The following is a 6,061-nucleotide window of genomic DNA, read 5'->3' as shown; positions in this document are numbered from 1 at the left end:
AAATTGTTGTGTGTTCAGATAACAACATCCGTTTATTCTATAGGTTCTTTGATCATAGGCACACGCCGACTTTATTTCGGGGCAAAGAACTGTGGCGGCGCCCCAGCGGCTCGGGTCGTCTGTTGCCGCAGCCGGGCGCTGTAAGAGCGATGGCGCTGGTGCTGAGCGACAAGCAATGAGTGCGGGCCACGCGCCGCCGGTGCGCAAGAAGCCACCAACTCCACGAGCGTGTAATTAAACGAAGCCCCAGTTTTTGGGTGCACGGCATAGCGTTCGGACGTGTCTCGGCTCCTCTCTCTGTAGCGTTCCCGAGATGGGTGACCCGGACGTGATGTGGCTCACTCGGAAACTTGCCTCGGCTTGAAGGAACCACACGTTGGCGTGCTGAGCGCTGAAGGGGAGCAAACGGAAGGAAGGGTTGGAGATGAAATGTGAAGAGGCAGCGCAGGACGCAGAATCACTGCCGGTGTCGCGAGGTGCGCCCATTCTGACTCCATGACTCCGCTGCAGCGTCCGGGTCGCGTATTTCCAAACGCTTCGCTGCTCAGCGCCCCACGTGACATGTGCCTGCGCGCAACACAGAACCTTAATTAAACGTGGTCACGGTCTGCGTCCCGAACCTAAAACGACATAATGTATACCAAATAACCATTTATAACAACAACAAGACGTAGAATTAAATCTCTCAACAACAACAAAAAAAGAGTTCAGTTTAGAAACAAATTGTGCAATAAATAAAGAAAACCACCTGAGGCTCGAACCCCGTCTGTCAGTGCAAGTACCCACAACTTTTTCTCGAGGCCACAGAGCTCGAACGGCGGGATCGTTTTAGCAGTAGCTCAACAAAATAGTACGTGCAGTGGCATCACACACGTCACGTAGTTTGCTGTGCAGCTATAATGGCGAAATATACTGCCGCTACGTCAGCATGATGATCGCGGTGAAGGACTCGAGACGCCAAAGTTTTAAAGTTTACTGAATTACTTTACGGATAGAATTGGCTAATCTTTAACACTTACAAATTTGAACGAATACACATATTACATCCAATGAGAAAACAGTCAAAACAACAAGAGTACTTAACGGGAAATGGCTGACTGGATCGCGGTCTCCCGGCGAATGTGACCGATGACGGGCGGCCGAGTTTCTGAAGTGAGTCTTGGTGCAGGCCGCGCGCTGCCCTCTGCTTGAACCTGACAAAGAGGGTTTATATTCGCTTCATGAGGACTCGTGGGAAAAAAGCGCATTCTGGCCCCACTTTCTGCTGCCAATCGGGGAGACACTTATAAACACCAATCAGCTTTGTTCTCGCCAAAGTGAATAGGACCAATTAAACACAGACACAAGGTTTGAACTCGAACATGCGCGCTTGGAGAATTATGGACGTAAAGAAAGTACTTCAGACAAAACACACTAAAGTAAACAGTGTAAAAGACAGAAAGGTCGTCTGAACTACGCCGAGGACGCGGAGCCCGAAATCGACCGGCGCACAGGCCACGGGGGATATAACGCCGCCGCCTCGCCGAAACCCAAGCCGGGCCGATGGTCCCCCTTTCGGTCTTTCGGTCGGTTAGTCTGCACGCCGCGTCTTTCGGTCAGTTAGTCTGCACGCCGCATGCCTTTCTGAGAAAAAACAGGGCTTGGGGACCGAAGAAGTAGCTACAAAATAGAAAAAGCAAACTAAACGGGGGCTTCGTGACACAGCGAAGCATTTGTAAACCCCCATCCGGGTCGTACCATTCCACCCTGAACACCACCACACTCCCATCCGTTCGCATAACCACCCGTGAATCTCGCAAAGCAACCCCCAGACTAAGTCTTAAGGGGAGGGGGCTGCGCCCCAGAGGCTCGGGCCAACTGTAGCCGCAGCCGGGCGCTGCAAGAGCGATGGCGCTGGGGCTGAGCGACAAGCAATGGGTGCGGGCCACGCGCCGACGGTGCGCAAGCAGCCACGAACGCCACGAGCGTGGAATTAAACGGGGCTCAAGTTTTTAGGTGCACGGCATAGCGTTCAGACGTGTCTCGGCTCGTCTCTCTGTCGCGTTCCCGCAGAACCAAGAAAGCAAAGGTAACAGTTGAGAGAAAATAAAGAAATTGTAGCCTGCAAGAATAATCAGTCACATCACCCTGTAAAGATGGATGACTAGCGCAGCGTTTTAGCACATGACAGAGGTGACACAGGATTTGGGTAATATTTGCCGTGGTTCAGTAGTGTTAAACCGAGAGACTTGGTTGAGCGATAGCTAGGCTTTCGCACCGAGAGAGCGCAGTGAACGCGCAGACAATTCACCACAAGACGAAACATACAGGCTGGTTTGCGGATTCGAGGCGCCAACGCGTTGTGAACTGAGATGCAGAGAGAGCCTCTGCGTGCCATTTTCTTATAGCATGCGTTCTTACTCTTCCGCTCTATCCTTCTCTACGCACCCCCCCCCCCCCGCCTCCCCCCGCGGGAGCAAACGCGAGATTTGAAGATTTCACTGCGGAACCACTGACATGAGTTTGGCTGAGCTTGAAGGTTACTGTTATGAATGGGCCAAGAACTAAGTAGGCAGAGACGAACGCTGACTAAAACGTTGGACACTATATCTAACAGGATGAAGAACACGCACAGGACGTTAGCATAGTAGAAGACGGGACACTATAGACAGGACGGGTTTGGTTCACAAGAAAGAACCGCCAAGAGTACGAAGGTGCAAAATCTAGTCTGGCAGTTCGGAAGGTCCGAGAGTAATGCCCGATAAGCAAGTCAGCGCACGTTCCGTGTCGATGCGTTTCTAGCGGCTCCAAAAGCTGGAACGGCAGCACCAAACAACCGGCCCGGAGCGCCAGCAGTCGGCGCACTAGGAGCGCGATGACGGCGACCAGAGGTCCAGAACGCGCTTTCGAGCCTCGGCGGGGGGGTAGCGACGGTCTTGCTCAAGGCGGCCCGTGGACCAGGCCTCCCACGGGGTCATTTACACGTAACCGCACCTTGTTCCGCCGCTTGCTTTCAGCCGGCGTCGTTCCAGCCTCCGCGATCTCTCACGCACGGCCCCTCTTGCTTGCCATCGTCGCTGTAGTTCGCGCTGGGTGAAATGCGTGGGCAATCACTCGCGTTGCCATTGATCACAGTTACATTGAGGACAGGTGGTACGACCCTTTTCGTGGTTTTGCCTAGAGTGATCAGCGTCTCTTAAGGAGGACTCGGTAAAAAAATTGCTAAGGCTGAAGCATCGCTTAAAAGTGAAGAGCAATAGTTTGGTAGGAGCAGAGGTACACGTGCCATCCGCATCCGTAGAAGACGGTGACTCCGTAGAGAATCGGATATATTTGCACGTCAAGAACCTGCGCTTACATGGGGATGGCCACCTGCCATTTCTGAAAGTAGAACTGGCTTGGCGAGTGGTAGAGGAGTGATCGAGTTCGTCCACGAGCAGGGTCGCAGATCGGAGCGAAGTTGGAAAAAGAGAACTGCATGGTAGTGTAATTGCGGTACCATTGCCGTCTGGTGTTCACGAGACAAAGATTCGGTTCAATACGGACCCTCAGGACGCAGACGGCATAGATCTAGTGCCGGAACAAGGGAATCACTGATGCTGTGGTTTTGGGGAGAAAGCAGATAGGGCCTGGGCGCGGAATTCTAGGAGGGGGCTTGTGGCTTTGTTGTGTAATGATCCTTAATATTTTGGCATTCATCTCGGATGGCTGCAAGCACGACGAAACCGGAACATCATGCGCGAGGGTTGACTGGTGAAACGGTACGCCATTCCGTACGCCCCCATGTCCGAGCCTTAGGTACGGAGGTATTTGAAGCTAAGATAGCGTGGGAAGGTGTTTTTATAGAGAGGAGGGTTTTACCATGCCTCAGTTGTCTCCTCTCCCGCACAACGCGCTATACTTCGTAGCTGTCTGTTCAGTTGAATATACGCTGAATTTAAGGGGGCTGACTTTGAAGGATTGCCATTTGGGTGTGTTTTAATAAGAGCGGGTGGGAACATGTTAACGTATGTTAATATGTTCGTAGTTTGACCTTACTGCAGTCGTCAGGCTTTCATTGTCACCTTCACTGGAACCTGTGCATTACAATGAGATTTCCAGAAGTGGTGTCTCACGATCTATCTTGCCCAAAGTCTTCGAGCGTCCAGCTTTGTGCTTCTCCGGATTTCGGTGTTGGGGTGCGAGCTTCATTGTGACGTGGGGAAGTGGAAACGATGGTAAGGCGGTGGTATCGCACCCTTCAAGCTGAAAAAAAAAGCTACGGTCTTGTGGATAGGGTTATACGTTGTTATTTGTGCTTGCCTGAAAATTCAGATACATCGTCCAATTCCGTCGAAGATACCAGTCGAAGCTACAAAGTAGTTGTCTGCGAATTTTTGTACTGCGGGGGGAAGCGTTACGGTTATACAGTAATGTGGTTTATAATGCAATATAGGGTAGAAAGCTGACAGTTAGTAAGTGTTGACTTGGGAGAGGGCATTGAATACGGCAGTGCACACGAAACCGAAAAACTTTGCATTTACATTTATTCTAGCACCTCTGCACTCTACTGTGCTCAACGTACATGTCTTTTTAGGCTGACGCGTTTTTAACATCATTATTAGGGCTTTGCTATACCCTTAGCAGCAGACCTCTTGAAGGATGGCGGAGAAATTGTACTTGAAAAACTGGCAAAACTGTATACGCAATGCCTAATGACCGCAATGGTACCGGAATTGTGGAAGAACGCGAACATCATCCTAATCCATAAGAAAGGCGACATGAAGGACTTGAACAATTACAGGCCGATCAGCTTACTGTCAGTCGTCTACAAGGTATTTACCAAGGTAATCGCTAACCGAATCTCTGCAACCTTAGATTTCAGTCAACCTAAAGAACAAGCAGGGTTCCGTAAAGGTTATTCAACAATGGACCATATTCACACGATCAATCAGGTAATAGAGAAGTGCGCTCAGTATACTGAACACCTATATATAGCCTTCATAGATTATGAGAAAGCATTTGACTCGGTCGAAACCCTAGCAGTCATTCAGGCATTACGGAACCATGGGGTAGATGAGCATTATGTAAGAATACTAGAGGATATCTACAATGGGTCTACAGCTACCATCATCCTCCATAGGGAGAGCAGTAAAATACCTATAAGGAAGGGTGTCAGACAAAGAGACACAATCTCTCCAATGTTATTCACAGCATGCTTACAAGAAGTATTCAGGACGTTGGATTGGGAGCAGGTGGGAGTAAGGGTTAATGGAGAATACCTCAGTAACCTCAGATTTGCTGATGACGTTGCCTTGCTAAGTAACTCGGGGGACGAATTGCAAAGCATGCTTTCCGCACTGGGCGAACAGAGTAGAACCGTGGGCCTGAAAAATTAATATGCAGAAAACTAAAGTAATGATCAATAACCTCGGGACAGCACAGCAGTTTGAGATAGGCGGCGAGGCAGTGGAAGTGGTAAGCGAATATATCTACTTAGGCCAGGTTGTGACCCCAGATCCCAACCATGAGGCAGAGATAATTAGAAGGATCAGAATGGGGTGGGGTGCATACGGCAGACATTCTCAGATAATGAATACTAGCCTACCATTGTCGCTGAAGAAGAAAGTGTATGACAGCTGCATCTTACCGGTACTCACCTACGAGGCATAAACTTGGAGGCTCACTAACAGGGTTCAACTTAAATTGGGAACGACTCAGCGGGCAATGGAGCGGAAAATGATAGGTGTAACATTAAGGGACAAGAAGAGAGCGGAGTGGGTCAGGGAGCAAACTGGTGTTAAAGCCATATTAGTAGAAATTAAGAAGAAGAAATGGACGTGGGGAGGGCATGTAATGCGAAGGCAAGATAACCGCTGGTCATTAAGGGTAATAGAGTGGATCCCTAGAGAAGGCAAGCGTTGCAGTGGGCGGCAGAAAGTTAGATGGGCAGATGAGATCAAGAAGTTTGCGGGGATAAATTGGTCACAGTTGGCACAGGACCGAGGTAATTGGAGAATATTGGGAGAGGCCTTTGCCCTGCAGTGGGCGTAGATAGGCTGGTGATGATGATGATACCCTTAGAAGAGGAATCCAAGTAATG

The sequence above is a fragment of the Haemaphysalis longicornis genome, unplaced genomic scaffold (assembly GCF_048455015.1).
Source record: "Haemaphysalis longicornis isolate Haplotype H1 unplaced genomic scaffold, Haemaphysalis longicornis Haplotype H1 scaffold_6, whole genome shotgun sequence".
Taxonomy (NCBI): domain Eukaryota; kingdom Metazoa; phylum Arthropoda; class Arachnida; order Ixodida; family Ixodidae; genus Haemaphysalis; species Haemaphysalis longicornis.
This window is presented reverse-complemented; position numbering follows the sequence as displayed.